Here is a 16,981-nt window from a genome sequence, read left to right as displayed (position 1 = left end):
AAGAGCTGTATGGTTAAGTGACCTGCCCAAGATCATACAGTAGGCAAATGCCGGTTGAAGGACTCAAACCTTGTACAGGAAGTTGCTCATTAACAACTCACATCCTTAATATTCTTCACCAACTGTCAATCATTGCTGTCCTGGTGACAAATAATGTGCCTAAGCCCAATTTCCATTTGCCTCAAAGAGCTGTATGGTTAAGTGACCTGCCCAAGATCATACAGCAGGCAAATGCCAGTTGAAAGAATCAAAACTTGTACAGGAAGTTGCTTATTAAGAACTCACAGCCTTAATCTTCTTCACCAACTGTCAATCTCTGTCCAGCATTTTAAAGACACTTTGAACTCAGACACCCTCTTTCCCACTGATAATGAAAAAAAATATCTTAGTCATAGAGTGATTAGACTGCATATCATTTTCAATTTGACACTCAAAGCACACTTACACCACTGTGGGCAATTGGGAAAACGTTTTTCTGCATTTTTCCATAAAGTGTGCTCATTGCAGCAGAGTACCCATTGTATTACCAATGTGTAAGTAATCTATTAACTGAAGTGCCAACAGCAGCAGGCAGGTAAAGTCCCTTAGTAATTTTCATTCAAACCTTTGTAATCCTCAGACATTCTGTCCCACCTACCCCAAATTCTTTACATGCCTCATCCTTCTTTTAAAATGTAATGCCACTCGACTGTTTTCAGATTTATCATAGTCTTGACTCAGTATGAGGGTACTATGATCCCACAGATCCACAAGGCCAAAATGGCTGGGAATCCAGTATTGACCAGGGTCATCTTCTGCTGCAGGTATAGACTTCTAGCCTGAGAGCTCTCCTGCATTCTGTCTATTAGAAACACCGGAAGTCTCAAAAGTATGGATGGCAAAGAAAGAGTCCCATCTCTGTTCCTCAGTTCTCCTCCTTACTACTTTAGCTGCCTGCTAATCTAGCTTTTTGTTCCTACCTTCCTAATACTCTATCTTAGCTTTACTTCTTCATTAAGATATTCCTACTTCATGACCTTTTTCTTATTCAGTTGGTTAATCGGCATTTTGTAGAAAGAAAAAAATGTAATTTGTCATAATAAAAAAATGCTGACATGATAAACATATGTTATTGTCATGTTTTATACATGATATATATGCTTAGTAGACAGTGTAAGAGCAGTCTGCAGCAAATATTGATTAATGCCTTTGCTTCTTAATATTTTTGTTTTGCCTTGTAATTGCAGCATATTCTATACCATGGTCCTCTATATAATACATTGGTATTTTAGCAGTTGTACATAACTTGACAGTGTTCACAGTAACATAGGTGATATCATTATCTGGCACACACTTGAAACAGACAGCCTTGTACTCTGCTGAATCTTCCTGAACAACGTTCTTGAGCCGTGAAACAACTTGATGTGGCTGTTCTGTTGCATATGTAATGGTGTCATCATTCTGATCCTAAGAAAGAAAGGAATATGCAAAATGAAACGATGAAAGAAACCGTTACTGTTCTTTTGTTAATCAGCATTCTTTTAAAGTTGGTGATAATATGAAATAGAACACACTTTAATAAAAAACACATAGATTAATTTGTTTTGCAGAAAGATTTCTTCACTGAGCTAAACTCTGATAGCATGGCAATTTATGATTCACAATGATTTTGTGGAATTTAATGAATTTTCTGAATCTATGCTTTTTGTCACTCCTAAATAGAAATGTTTATCATACTGATTATGTCTACAGACAGCAAATGAACCCTACAAACAGAAAGTCCACTGAAGTATTGATTAAGTGCCCTACCCTTTGACACAGTCTCTCTCTCTCTCTCTCTCTCTCAAGACCCTTTACTCAGGGCAAAGTAAGGAAACATGGCCTATTACAGAGCTATTTCTAAGGAAACATGGCCTATTACAGAGCTATTTCCTTTTTTCTTTCTGAGTGAAACACACATGGTTCCAAACAGCAGCATCTCCCTTTAGAATCAGCTTTTGAGAGTCAGGCTAAGAATTATAGTCTACCATACAAGTACTCCCCCTGGCATGCCCCACCCCTTAAGACACAGAACTGAAGACTGACAATCTCTCGCCTCAAGACACAGGAGTCTGGGTTCATGATGTAGCACTTTAAATCCTGTTTTTTGGTGCCAAGTTGGAAACTATAACCCATGATAGATGTTTTCCAGCTAGCTTCTAAAGACTGCACTCTGAATGATGGGCCTTCTTTAGCCCCTTAAGACTCTGTTTGTTGATTTTTAACCATGGCCTAGTATACAGGTGTTTCCCCAGATCCAATAAAGATGGAGAAATCTGAATGTTAAAGTGAGTGCTAAAAACTGATGATGCACATGTCACAAAACAGGACAAATGCACTGTAGTGCTGCTAAAGAATTAGAAGGCCTGAGTATTGTTTCCAGGCCTTTCTCAATGCACTGTTAACCATTGCATTAGGATATTCATTGGTCTCTAACACCCACATAATCATTCTTGTTTTTTCAGTGTCTATTTCTGATCTCTTTTATATCCTTTACATTTTTCTTTTTCTCTGCTTTTCCAGAGAAATCAGTTTTGACCAAGTTCCTGAAGCCCATCCCCTCTATTTTCCACTATAATGCCACTGAAGCAGAAAATCTAGGTTGTTGCTATTCCCCAGCCATATCTGCTTTCTCCTCTTCTGTCTCTCCTTCTTGTAGTGATCTTCCCAGAACAGGTTTTGTCACTGTAGTTTGGAAAATTGGACTGACTTCAAATGCTTCAAAGTATGAAAATATTCTTGGCTTGATTCTGCTTAAGGCATCCCTCCCTCTATTTGTCCATTATAATCAGTGTAGACTGGAACTTGGGTTTTAATAACACACTGTCTGCCTCTGACAATTGCACTGTTATGTATTGCAGTCTGATCTCTACCTCTAGACCTTCCTTTCATGTGGCTGTAGAAATATCCACAGCTGGCCCACTTTTACTTCTATAATACCATTCTGTTGTGTCATATGATGTTTTTGACATCCAATGTATAGCAAGGTACCTTCTCTGGGACATGCCACTTTAATATTGTTAATTGTTATCTATGCTTGTTAAATGAGTCTATAACACTAGGATAATAGGATCATAGGAGGTTACTAGGCTAATGGCCCTGGGGCCCTTACAAGCCTAGCCAAGAGTTTATCCCCAAAAAAGAAACCTCAGTCAGCACCTGTCATCCCTATCAATGAGGGACTAAAGGTGGAGCCCCTGGGACAAATTTGTGGTTTCCCATCCACTCATCAAGGTTGCACTTGAAGGGCATCAGAGAGGTACTCTGTTTGACATGTATGGGAAGTCTATTCCAGAGAAGGGGCAGCCTCTGGGAGACAAACCTATCTCTCCAACAGGTTTTGTTGTCACATATTAGATTTAGGCCTATCGAGCAGGTAATGTGTGAGGAATTAGACTTACAGATATGAAGCATCTCTAGTAGGGCAGGGTCTGATATTGCCTTATAGGCGAGACACAGATCACCTCTGAGCAATCTGGATGATACCAAGTAGAGTGATAGAGATTTGAGCCTGTCCACATAGGACAGGTGTTGGAGGCCATGGATTCTTTTTGTGAGGTATTTCAGTGGCCTTTCCAGTTGATGCAGGTATTTGGAGAGATACATACCAAACATGGCATTATACTCAATTATAGGTCTAATGGGGAGGAGTACAAAGAGGTAATAACCTCCTTTTTTCTGGATGCAATCCCTTTATTTATGAGAGTATGTTTTCAGGGAAATTCAAGGAAGACAATCTCTGCAGTGCAATAAGCTATACCAATACATAAAGTTATTGCTCATGTCAGTACTAGCCCTTCATTGTTTAGTCAAAGTTCAGTCTGTCTTCAGTCTGTGCCCCAGCTATGCTCAGTTTATGCTAAGACTATCCTAATGCTATGGTCATTCAATGTTCAGTCTATGTCCATTATATATTCAGATTATGCTTGGTTTATGCTAAGGCTATCCTCATGCTATGGTCATTCAATGTTCAGTCTATGTCCACTGTATGCTTATGCTATGCTTGATTTATGCTAAGGCTATCCTCATGCTATGGTCATTCAATGTTTGGTCTGTGTCCATTGTATGGTCAAGTTATGCTCAGTCTGTTCTTGATAAAGAAGTAGCTTCTGGCTGTGCTCTTTGTACCTGTGAGTTTCTCCAAATTATACAACACTAATAATACAATCCAGCAAATGCATGCAACCAACAGCACAAATAAGGAAAATCAGAATGGCTTTGGAGGAAAGTCATGCCATGTACAGAGAAATTGGTTGACTCATTTGTTGCTCCTTCATCTCTAACATATATGACACAAAGGCTTGGGGCTTTGTTTAGATGCTTTAATACATAGAAACACATCAGGATGGATAGCAGCATCGTTAAATATGAACTAACTAGTTAACAGACAAAGCTTGCATACATACATTCTTACATCTCAACAGCTAACTACAAAATGGCAGTCAGGCTTGCACTTGCTTGGTATTTATACACTTGTGTAAACCCTTGGATAGCTGCTTAAAGGAATATGCACACATATTGATCTATATCCTCCCTCTTAAAAAGGTTACCCTTTGAAAAAACAATATTAGAGTTAGACATGCATTACTAAGTACATTAGAACCCAAACACATGTAATGCATTACTATGTACATTAGAAACAAAACACAATGTTCATGTCCAAGTTGCTTCATATCTGCTACAGGGTTTAGAGATGTGACCATATCTCATAACATAACAGCTGGGAGTAAATCTTGCAACAGGGACAGTCTGTGGTGCACAGCTCATATCAGGAACTTCTGGATTCATCACAGGAACAGGAGTGTCCTTTGGAACTTCCTCTGGAATTGGAACACCGGACAACTCACTCTGAGATAAAGAGTCTTTGTAACAGGCTATGTGCTGTGTTATAGGTTCAGTCACCTGTCTCAAATGTTTCTGATTCCCCCTAAAAATTGCTCCTTCTGATTCCACAATGTACGATCTTGGCTCTGGTCAAATATTCTTCACAACACCAATCTGATCATAATCTTTGGATGTTTGCATCCTTACCACTTCTCCTTCTCATAATGGATTGAGAGGTTTGCTGGTCTTATCATAGTAGGACTTCTGGGTTAGGAGCTTCTTCAACAGATTGGCTTTCACTGATCTGTTATTCTTGACACATGGAACCAGCAATTGAGTACTCATTGGTAATGTGGTTCTGGTTTGTCTTGACAGAAGTCTCTGAGCAGGTGAACCAAGATGTTTATCATGAGGAACATTTCTGAGATTAAAGAGATTCAGGAAAATATCACTATTGTCTCGTTTTGACTTCTCTAGTAACTGTTTTGCATTTTGAACTTGAACGTGCAGTTCTGCCAAACCATTTGACTATGGGTACTCTGGACTATTTGTGACATCAGTAAAGTCCCATGCTTCAGCCAATCATTTTTACTGTTGGCTTCTAAATTGTGTCAGAAACAACTGTGTGGACAACCATGTACAGCAAAATGATGCTTCATCTTAGTAATGGCAGTATTTGATGCTAGGTTAGGAAGTAGGTCAATCTCAAACCAATTGAAGTAAGAGTCTACTAACACCAAATAATGTTGACCATTCCACTCGAAGATGTTGGTGGCTACTGTCGACCAGGATAGTTCCAGAATCTGGTTATGCTGAAGTGGTTCCTTCTGTTGATGTGACTTAGTACTATTACACACTGAACAAGATGAAAGTGGTATCTCATTGTCTTTTGACATAGAAGGCCAAAATACTAGTCATCTCAACCTTTTTTTGGTAGATTCGATCCCTAGGTGACCACAATCCAAGATAGTAATGTACTCTGTTTGCAAGGACTTTGGAACAATTACTTTTGGACCTTTCACAATGATAAATTTGTAGGACAAAATCTTATCTCTGTATGTAAAATAAGGTTGCACCCTCTTGAGTTAAACTAGATTGCTTTGATGGCCATCCTTGATTGATAAAGTGGTTGAGCCTTTATAAAGCTGGATCCGTGGCTGTGTAATCCCTCAGCTCATCAAGACATGTGGAAGAAAAATGTTCACTTCCATGACTTCAAAATCAAGGTTCTCAATCTCGTGCTGTTCTGTGGTATTTCTGGGTGATCTGGATAATATAGCAGCAAGATAAAGACATTTGCCTTTCTTGTAGACAGGATTGAAATTGTACTTTTGCAATCTCAGCATCATATGTTGCAGTCTGGCTGGAGCTGAATGCATAGGCTTTCTCAAGATAGTGACTAGAGGTTGGTGGTGTGTTTCAATCTGGATAGGTTTACCATAAACATAATCATGGAACTTCAAACATGCAAACGCAATTCCCAAAATCTCTTTCTTGATCTGGGCATACTGCATCTCAGTTTGCGTAAGAGTTCTTGATGCATAGGCAATAGGTTGATCCTCTTGTAGAGTGACTGCACCAAGACCAAATTTCAAAGCATTGCAGGAAAGTGTAACTGGCTTGTGAACGTCATAGGATCTGAGAGTTGGTGGGCTAGCAATCTTCTGTTTTAGGACATCAAATGCTCTTTGGTGTTGCTCTAACCGAGAGCAGGATACATCTTTACATGTCAACTCTCTGAGTTGTGCTGAAAGTTGTCTCAAGTCTGGAATGAACTTGCCTAGGTAGTTGACCATGCCAAGAAAACGTTGCAAGTCTTGAACATTGTCTGGAGCTGGCATCTTGAGAATGGCTGTTTGCTTAGAAGGGTCTGGTAATAAGCCTGCACTGGTAAATAAATGACTAACATAAGTAACTTCTTGTATCCTGAATTTGCATTTGTGTGGATTGAACTTAAGATTCACTTGATGTGCCCTTTCTAGAACTTTTCTTAGGTTTCTGTCATGTTCTGTTTCACCATGACCTCCTACTAGTATGTCATCTGCTAAAACAGCACAAGGATACCCATAAAAAATTTACTCCATTGCACGTTGAAAGACTTCACTTGCAGAATTTATCCCAAATGGCATTCTCAAAAATCTGTACCTACCAAATGGAGTACAGAAAGTAGTGGGCAATGATGATTTCTTGTCAAGCTGAATTTGCCAAAATGAACTCTTTGCATCTAAGACAGAAAAAATAGTGGCATTTGGCATCAAGGCTATGACTTCTTTGACTGTGTGAATTGGCTGATGAGGACTTTTTAGTGCTTTGTTCAAATCTCGTGGATCAATACATATTTTGATATCATCTGAGCTTTTCTTATGAGCTATCACCATGGAAGATACCCATTCATTTGGAGTTTCAGCTGGAAAAAATCTCACCTTCTCATACCATTTTATATAACTCAGCTTTAACCCTGTCGTGCATGGCTATTGGAACTTTGCATGCTGGCCTGAAAACTGGACTGACCTCTGGGTCTAACTTCATGAAGTGCACATCTGGAAGTTTGCCTAGTTTGTCTTCGAAAAGATCAGCATAGGTAGAAAAAATGTGCTGCGCAAAATTAGAGTAGTGTTTTTTCAAGCTAACATGGTGGACTTCCTTGTTAAATGAAAGCAGTCCCATTTTCAAACTGTCTCTGAGCCCTAATAATGACTGGAAGTGCCTTTTGACCACATAAAATAATAAGTCATAGCTTCTTCCAGCAGAGTAACATAAAAGCACTACTGAGCCTTCAGGTTGAATTTCTTCACCTCCATAAGCAACAAGCTTTGCACACCTTGCCAAATCAAGCCTTTCACCATAACAAACTCTAGAAAATGTTTCTGCAGACATAAGATTGTACTTGGAAACTATGTTAACTTTGAGCTCTATGTGTTTGCCATTTATCTGGACAGTACACAATACTTCATTCTTTGCCCTTAAATCTACTGCATTGATCATTTCATGAAGCACTGACACACCATCAACATAAAGAATGGCCTATGTCATGGCTTTCTAATTGATCAATTAGTTTTTTTAAAATGTTCCCTTTTAATAAAAGAATGTGGGCCTTTTGATTTACAAAGTCTTTTGAAATTATTCCATTTATTACATTTGTGGCATTTTTGACTAAAACCTAAACATTTCTCCCTTTTAGATTCATGATTTCCACCACAGTTATGATAGTTGGCAATGAAACTGGCCAGGGGACCCTGCTTTGAGTTTGCTGACTGACTCTTATGCTTCACTGCGGCTGTGCAACTTCTGGAATTTGGTGGAAAGTTTTGGGGTTTACCAGTGAGTTCTGCAGGGGCTACAGTTGCTGCCATGTGTTTGTGCCTGTATCTTTTAACCACGTGCTGCATACTATCAACATTAGCTTTATCATTATGCCTTCTAGAGCTATTCTCATTTGTAAGCATATTTTTATGCTTTTCTGTGAACTCGTATATCTGATACATCTCAATGGCCTTATTCAAAGTTAAATCACTGTCACAAAGCAAAATCTTTCTCACAGCATCATCTTTTATACCACACACAAGTCTGTCCTTTATCAACTTATCCCTTAAATCACCAAATCTGCACATTTTAGCTTTATTCCTCAGGCCAGTTATATATGCTACAAAAGTTTCACCAGGCTTTTGATCCCTTGTATAAAATAAGAGCCTTTCCATAGTAACATTTGTCTGGGGGTTACACATTTCTCTAAGTTTACATTTTAAGTACTTTGGGTCCTCCCTTGACTCAGCTGGTACAACGATATGGTGGTCAGTTTTCCTCCTGTTCTGTATAGATAGCAGATGCATACACAAATGAGCATTCCTTTTCTATAGCTTCTGACCCAGGTAAATTAAGCAGAATAAATGCCTTTGTACAGTCATCTTTATCAGAAAATGCAGCCTGTATGAAAATGTACTCTTGCTCAAATACTCTCCAGTTTTCATCAATATTACTGTCAAACACAAGTGCACTGGGTTTTCAAAATCCATCTGCCATGCCTACAAAGTATACACAAACACACTGAAAATATGGCCCTTGTAATTGTGTATGAAGAAACAGCTCTGTGAGCTTGTAACAACATTCAAATGCACAATAAACTCTTCAAAACACTTTGCTTTGTGAAATATGCTCTGTAATGGCTGTACTTTGCAAAATAGCTTTACTGTAACACTGCACAAACATGCAAACACTTTATACACTTCGGATAACTCAGATATCTTTGTTTAATATGAAAATACAGATCTTCAAAGCATATATTGAAAAATGCAGTCATTTCCCCTTATTTTATTCATTTTATGCAATTCAGACTTTATTTCAAACATTTTCCATAGTAATTTGAATATTTTTAATAATATTTGTGAGCTACAGGCTCTAGGGACCTGAACGTTGTCACCACAATAAACAGAACATGCTGGAGGGATAGATTCCTGTCTCAGAGACTTCCCATATTCCAGAACAAACTACCTGTCTATATCAAACAAAGTTCCTCATTAGCACTCTTCAAGAAAAATCTTGATTATTGGATGGGAAATAGGAAATTCACCCCGGGGATCACCTCTGTGGCTCTACTTGACAGGGGAACAGGAAAATAATTTTCTTGGGTGGCAAAAGCCAAGGTACCTTTTTGGCTAGGCTTATATAGGCCCTAGGGCAATAGCCTAGTACCTACCTATGAACCTATATCTGTTTATGCAAATATCATTTAGAATGTTCTGTATGGCCCGTTTCATACTATGTGAAAAAGAAATCATGTTGAACAAGTTTTAATACATGAAATTTGTTTTTGACCTGTTTTGCGAAGTTTGAACATTTTAGGAATTATTCACTCTTGTATATTAGCTGCTCATCTTTTGGTCTTGCTTCTGGATCCCACTTCTGACACCATGTCACTCGTTCATCTCTAACACATATGACAAGAAGGCTGGGGTTTCATTTAGAAGCTTTAATACATAGAAACACATCAGGATGGATAGCAGCAGCATTAAATATGAATGAGCTAGTTAACAAACAGACCTTACATACATACATGCTTACATCGCAACACCTAATTGCAAAATGGCAGTCAGGGTCACACATACTCAGTATTTATATACTTGTGCAAGCCCTTGGATAGCTTCTTAAATTTATATACAAACATATTGAGCTACATCATCTAAATATATTTATAAACAACATCGCAAATAAACAAAATGGCAGTGTCTTATGTTATTTATACACCACTTCACTTAATTGTAGATATATATCTTACCTGTAGTTTTGAATTTACTTTAGTGTTATTCAATATTACTGTTACAGAGAAATCCAGTGCTACCATTATCCACTGTGTCACCCTTTTACTACTTCGGTCTGGTGATTTTAATAAGTTTTACATTGTTCATAGGTGCATAGGTTCATAGGTTGGTACTAGGCTATCAGCCCTAGGGCCTATACAAGCCTAGCCATAACAATTCCCTGGATATTTCTTCCCACCAATTTTTACTTCCCTGTAATACATACCATGGTATCTGTGCACCACTAATGCATATGCATTAACTGGAATATTATTACTGAGCTCAGTCTTATGGTAGAATCTGGTATTTATTCTCCTTTTGAACATGATTAACCAATTACAACATTCAATGCTAAATTGTTTGGACTGTACCTTTGGGGAAATGCTTTGTAATGTGTGCCTGTATGGTGTAATGTGTGTGTGTGTGTGTGTGTGTGTGTGTGTGTGTGTGTGTGTGTGTGTGTGTGTGTGTGTGTGTGTGTGTGTGTGTGTGTGTGTGTGTATGTGTTTGGTTTATGTGAGCATGCCTGCCTGTATGTGTACTTATGCAAGCCTGTCCGTATGTGAGACATACCAAGTGGGTGAGATTACAGCAGTCTGAATGTTATTTCCTTGTACCCTGAGTATTGTCAATTCTTGAATGGAAAAACACAACCAACTGCCGAAAAACACACAAAACCAAGGCAGCAGCTCTTAGAACAACTAATGCAACACAGTATTGTTGAAACCAGCAGTATATGTTGAATGTTTTCACCAAAAAAAGATAGTCCAAGTGACAAAATATCTTTTTTATTCCACAGAGTTTAGCGCTTTCATTCCTAGTAGAACTTCATCGGAACTCAATTAAAAAAAACAACACATCCACAGTAATACAATCTTAAAACCAATTAAAAAATCACATGTCCATTCCTACTAATAGTATCACTTGAACTTCATTTGAAATTTAATTGCTTTAATTTTAAAACTGGAAGTAAAGATACAGAGTCATTCAGACCTGGAAAAAAAGTTGCATTTAACACTATTTGCCACTTCAGTTCAGCCATGTCTAGATACTCGTCAACCACCCTCCCTTGCAAATCTTTAACAACTCTCTCCACTACCATGAATTTAAAAGTGTGAGTAGAATTTTTACTGATGTGTCTATACAGTGCATTACTCAACTTACAATTTCTAATATCAGCACTGTGCTCAAAAATAGTGGTTTCCCAAAACTCATAAAGGTTTGGAACATCTTAAGTTTAGGCCCATATTGGCAGGACAAGGTTCTAAAACCTATCATTTTGGGGTGGTAATAGAAGTGGCTTAAACATGTTTACAACAAGGTAGACCACCTTTTGAAAGATTCTTGGGATTTCCTGGGTAGGCTAAAAAATAATCTCTGGGATGAAAACATTTCCTTTCTTATGGTGGATATTGTGGACTTATATACATCCATTCCAAAAAGTGAAGGGCTAGAACTCTTTTTAGAAAGTATGAAAAAATATACAGACTTTTCTGATGACAAAATAAGTTTGATTTCTGAATATATGCAACTTGTATTAGATTACAATTACATTTATTATGAGGGAGAATATTTTAAACAGAATAAGGGTGTAGCGATGGCGGCATCATGTGTCCCATTTATGCTAATATGGCGATTTTAGAATGGGAAGAAACTACAATTTTCCCTAGTGACTGGTTTAGCTATATTAAAATGTATGTGCATTTTTTGGATGATGTATTCATTTTGTTGACAGGAACGGAAGAAAATAAGAGAGAATTTCTGGAATTTTTGAATAATTCATCCAGTTTTTTGAAATTCACATATACTAGTAGTGTAGAAAGTATTAACTATTTGGATACATTTATACAAAAAATCAGTAAAGGATTTAAGTCCAATGTTTATAGAAAATCCACATTTAGTAATTCCTATTTAGAGTATACTAGTAATCACTCCCACCATCAAAAAAACAATATAGTCAAAGGTCAAATAGGTAGAGTTGCCCATATGACTTCTGATGAGGGAGACGCAGATAAAAGAGTTACAAAAAGTAGCACAACTATTTTAAGAAAGAGGGTATCCAGCTAACATAGCGGAGAAAAATGTAGAATATGTTAAAAGTGAGTGGGGTAAAAAATATAAACCACTGATAGGTGATGTACTACAGGAAAAAGAACATTTGGATGAGGAGAAACAATTTCAAAGGGCTATGGTTATTCCTTTTTGGGGACAAGCTAAACAAGTGAAAAAGATTTTTGAGAACAATTGGTCCATTCTTAAAAATAACCCTAGAATATTTTCAGTTGTTGGGAAGGAACTCACTTTTGTATACAAAACTGGGCTCAATTTAAAAGGGGCATTTGAACTTACTAACAAAAGTCAGGTAGTGGGTAATAGTGGTACAACAACATGTGGTACTTGTGCACAATGCAAGTTTATACAAGCTAAGAACATGGTAACCCTGCAAAACATTTTGAAGTCTAATGGTTTCTTTGAAAAAGGAAATTGTCAAACATCAGGGGTGATATATCTGGCAGCTTGTAAAACCTGTCCAGCTTACTACATAGGCAAGACAGAAAGGCATCTTAGGGACAGAATATACGATCACCAGTACCAGATTGCTACAAGAAATATAAATAATGCCCTATATAAACATTCATTAGTATGTGCAAATTTTGTTCAGTTTTTATTTGGTATTGTGGAACGAGTAAGACCAAATCCTAGAGGGGGAGATTACAGGAATTATATACAGGAAAGGGAAATTAAGTGGCAAATAAACTAGCTGTGACCCATGCACCAGGTCTTAATGAAATGGTATCCTTAAAACCAATATTAGTGAGGTAAGCTACCTCATAAGTACTGTGTATCTTAGTCTGTGTGTGTGTGTGTGTGGGGGGGGTTCAACTACACAGTATATATATATATATATATATATATATATATATATATATATATGTTTTAAAGCAAGTCAATGGATAAAATGTGGTTGATTTTTTATCTTAAACAATTTTTAAGTTTACATTTGATGAATGTCTTGGAATTTGAAAAGTTCTTTTTTATAAATGATGTTTGCTAAAATGTTCTTGTGTCAAGAGGTGTTTGTAGTGCATTTCATTTGAGCATTATGGTAGTTGTATCTTTAAAGGATTGTGAAGGGTGATGACATCCTTCATTTTTAATAGTATTTAAAAGCTGTACTATGGAGTGCAGTTAGATTCTGATGAAGTCCCCAGTTTAAGGGATGAAAAAGCTCAATCTGTGTCTTTGTATGTTGAAAGAATAAAAACAGTTTAGACTGAAGAGTTTGGCTGACTGAAAGTGTTTCCTATTGCTTCACAGTGTTTGTTTTGGACTTTTTTTGTATACTGTAATTAACCATGGCCATTTTTACTTTGCCAAAGCAAACATTTTGGTAGACTGGTTTTCAGTGGATTCAACTTACATTTTCAGGGAGATGTATGTAGATGCACCTACTTTACTGTTTAGTTTACAACTCATTCATAGCTGAGATGATCATAAATCCATGCCTTGCAAGTTTGTATTTCTATACTAGAGGCAATGTTATGTAACACTAGTAATACTCTGAGCTTTATTTATTAGGCTTTGTACAGATTGAATTATTCACCCAACTTTACTATTGGACAGTAGATCATTTGGACTACTAATAAAAAGCTGAAATACCCACTTCTCTTAATGTACAAATGTAATATTTGTATTGTGGACCATAACCTTCAGTAAATCAGTCTTGCGTTATTATGCGTTCATTTTTAATCATTAATATTAACAACACATTCACACTCCCTGATAATCCATGCAAAGCTCTATGACACACTTCAGGTGGTGAAGAAATATCAGATGGACATCTTTATTCATCACAACACTGATGTGAATCAAGTTCAGAAAAGTACTCTATTCTTGGTATGACAGGCAACTGCATCTCAGAGCATGAAAAGTCAGTATAAAGCAAAGCTTTTTTGTGTGAATGTCTATGCCTCAGCCTTCTATTCCATAATTGTTAACAGTGTTTACACTGCTAAGTACACGCATACTACATGGTGTCAGAATTAAACGTATTTGACACCAGAAGCTGCATTTTCATTCTGATCTCTAGTTTAGCTATTTGGAATGTTGAAAGATGAAACATTTCTCCTTTTCATGGGTACACCACAAACATTTTACTATATCACATCCATAAACAACAGAAGTTTCTTTTATATATTTTTTTTATTTTCTCAGTGAAAAAAAAAACAGTTTATGTTTCATGTTCTACTGAATCACCATCATTTTCAACTGCATTTTTTCAGTGTTTGGCTTAAGATGACTTCACTAGAATAATCAAGTCCATTATACAGTAGTGGTGATATGAGTGTGATTAGCAGATGCCTGTAGGAGCTGGCAGGGGAGTATGGGATTGATTGGTTGCTGCCACCTCCCCTATCCTGGTGTGAGGAAGCTGACTCAGGCCCATCACTTGGGTGATACCTAACTGGAGCACTAGGTATTACATCCATTAAGTACGGGGACACATCTGTGAGTTGTAGGGACTCTGCATGCAGAAAGATGTACTCCCATTATTGGCTGATCCACCAAAGGGAAGGGATTCTCCACCTGAATAAAGGGTAGGTCCCTGTGCAGGACCAGCAAATTAACCCACACCCTAGATTTCCTACTGGGGAATGAATAGGCTGATAGGGCTTTTCAGGCAGGAAAAAATGAAACATAAGGCTCTTTTGTAGGACATTAATGCCCCCATGGGCCAATTGGGTGTGAGTAGAGGGGTCATCAAGTGAGGTCCTTTCAGTTGGGGTAGATGACTTCATCAGAACCAAAATGGCTTTTAGGAGCTCTGGCAGAAGCAGACAATAATATTAAGGCATTTATTCTTTACCAGGAAATCAAGGGGTCTTGTGTCTATTGATACTTATGTAATTGATCTGAAGTAGAGTGTAAGACTGTGGGAATGGCACACTGTATGATTCTTTACACTGGTGAAGAATTTTGTGTGGAACCAGAACCTTTCAGGTCAGAAGCAGACTTTTAAAGAAAGTACAGTTTATTTTATTTTATTTTTATCCAGGGTACAGCACTGATCTCCATGGAGTTGATACATGAAAAAGTGATTAATTTGTGCAGAGTGGGTGTCAAGCATTCAGCTTAAAACAATGACTGAGGGGTTTGGAAATGTATAACCTAAAGAATACGAATGAGAAAGAGAGGAAAACAAAGTCAAGAAATACTAAACTATTGTCTATATTAACTATGTAAAAGCAAATGTTTGTGATTGTATGTTATCTGAGATAACACCTGAAAAAAATAAGTTGACAACAACTATAATGAAATGCTAGCAATGTGGGTATAAATGTATAAAAACATGTTACAGAACATTCAAGAATACTTTAGAGTTTTATGAGACTGTAACCATTTTGTAGAGTCTGCAAAATGTGAAATAAGGTGTTTCTACAAGATGTGAATGCTGTAAACGTTAAAGACCAGAGTGTATGTCTGTAGTGGAAGTGAACTGGGGTGGTTATCAAATCCCATTCTGATATTCAAATTCTCTTGCAAAGGCTGGAGCAAACAAATTGTATTGTATTAGGGATGGGTTAACCTTCAACACCAATAAATGCATCATAGTTGCCTTTGGTAAATCTAGCATCACTACTGCTTACTGGATAGATAAATGTTCATTTATATCTGGATCAAGCATGAAAGACTTGGGTACATATGCTGATAATAGACTCTCCATTGACTACCACATCTCTATGATGGTTTAGAAAGTCCTTCTGTCTTGTACAGTGTATCCTTTATGGCATCTCCTTAAGATTCAAAGAAGTTATAATTCCACATTATTCATCCCTTAGTAAATCCATCATTGAATATAATGCACTCTTCTGAATATACTTCACTAAACATCTAAACCAGCCCGAGAGATCTGAATGTTTCTTCACTTAAAAGATCTCAGGTCTCAGTACACTTTGGTGGTGTGAGAGACTAAAAGCTCAATCCTTGCAACCAATGTCTTGTAGCAGCAAAGGAGTGACCTCTGCTTAGCTTTTCATGCTATGAGTGACCCAGCATTATTTGAACTCCTTTGCCTAAACATAATAATAAGAAAAGTAACCACTTGTTCTAGACCTAGACATCTAAACCTAAACTATAACATCAACAACACCAGATGACATGACAGGTACCTAACTCAACATATCCATCATTTTTAGCATAGTTTGCTCTTAACTATTAAACAGAGTACTTTCCTAGCAACATTTAAGATCGGTCTGGATGACTAAATGTGTGATTACATATTTCCACCAGGGATATGTGGAGAAAGTCTTCTTAGTGAGGGATGCTGCTGTCTCCCACAAGTATCTGGTGATGAGAGTGAGCTTCTTAGCAGTCTGTTTAGGCCTTAAGCTTTGTAAGAACCTATGGGGCTATAAATTGTATTCAGTGAACTCAGTGCAAGCTCCCCTGTAATGTCTTACAAATGAATATTAACACTATTACTAACCCTGTCCCTGACCCTAGTCCTGCATAAAAATTCTTTCTGCAGTACTGACCTTACACAAGACACTCACTTCAAGCATCAATGCACATGCACAGTACTAAACCTATCCCCTTACCTAACCTTTATTCTAACCTTAACACAGCCACATACACTCACACACACACACACACACACACACACACACACACACACACACACACACACACACACACACACACACTAATATCAATGCAACACTGTGAGCATTTAAATCACAAACTTTCCCAACCAAACTTCATCTTTCTGACATCATACACACTGTACTCTGTTGATAACATGAGACATCAGCAGAGTAATAGTGATTCATTAATATATTTGTCTA

At 37.4% G+C, this 16,981-nt stretch overlaps 1 long non-coding RNA gene across 2 annotated transcripts in view; it reads right to left on the bottom strand.

The window, feature by feature from the left end:
• Positions 1–494: 494 nt before the first annotated feature.
• Positions 495–16,981, bottom strand: part of LOC122812304 — a 229,608-nt gene continuing 213,121 nt past the window's right edge. For both annotated transcript variants that reach the window (XR_006366383.1, XR_006366384.1), the window contains exon 4: positions 495–1,446. This is a non-coding gene — a long non-coding RNA (uncharacterized LOC122812304). The remainder of the gene's footprint in view (positions 1,447–16,981) is intronic.

The sequence above is a fragment of the Protopterus annectens genome, chromosome 9.part0 (assembly GCF_019279795.1).
Source record: "Protopterus annectens isolate FY-2018-M chromosome 9.part0, PAN1.0, whole genome shotgun sequence".
NCBI lineage: Eukaryota > Metazoa > Chordata > Ceratodontiformes > Protopteridae > Protopterus > Protopterus annectens.
This window is presented reverse-complemented; position numbering and strand designations above follow the sequence as displayed.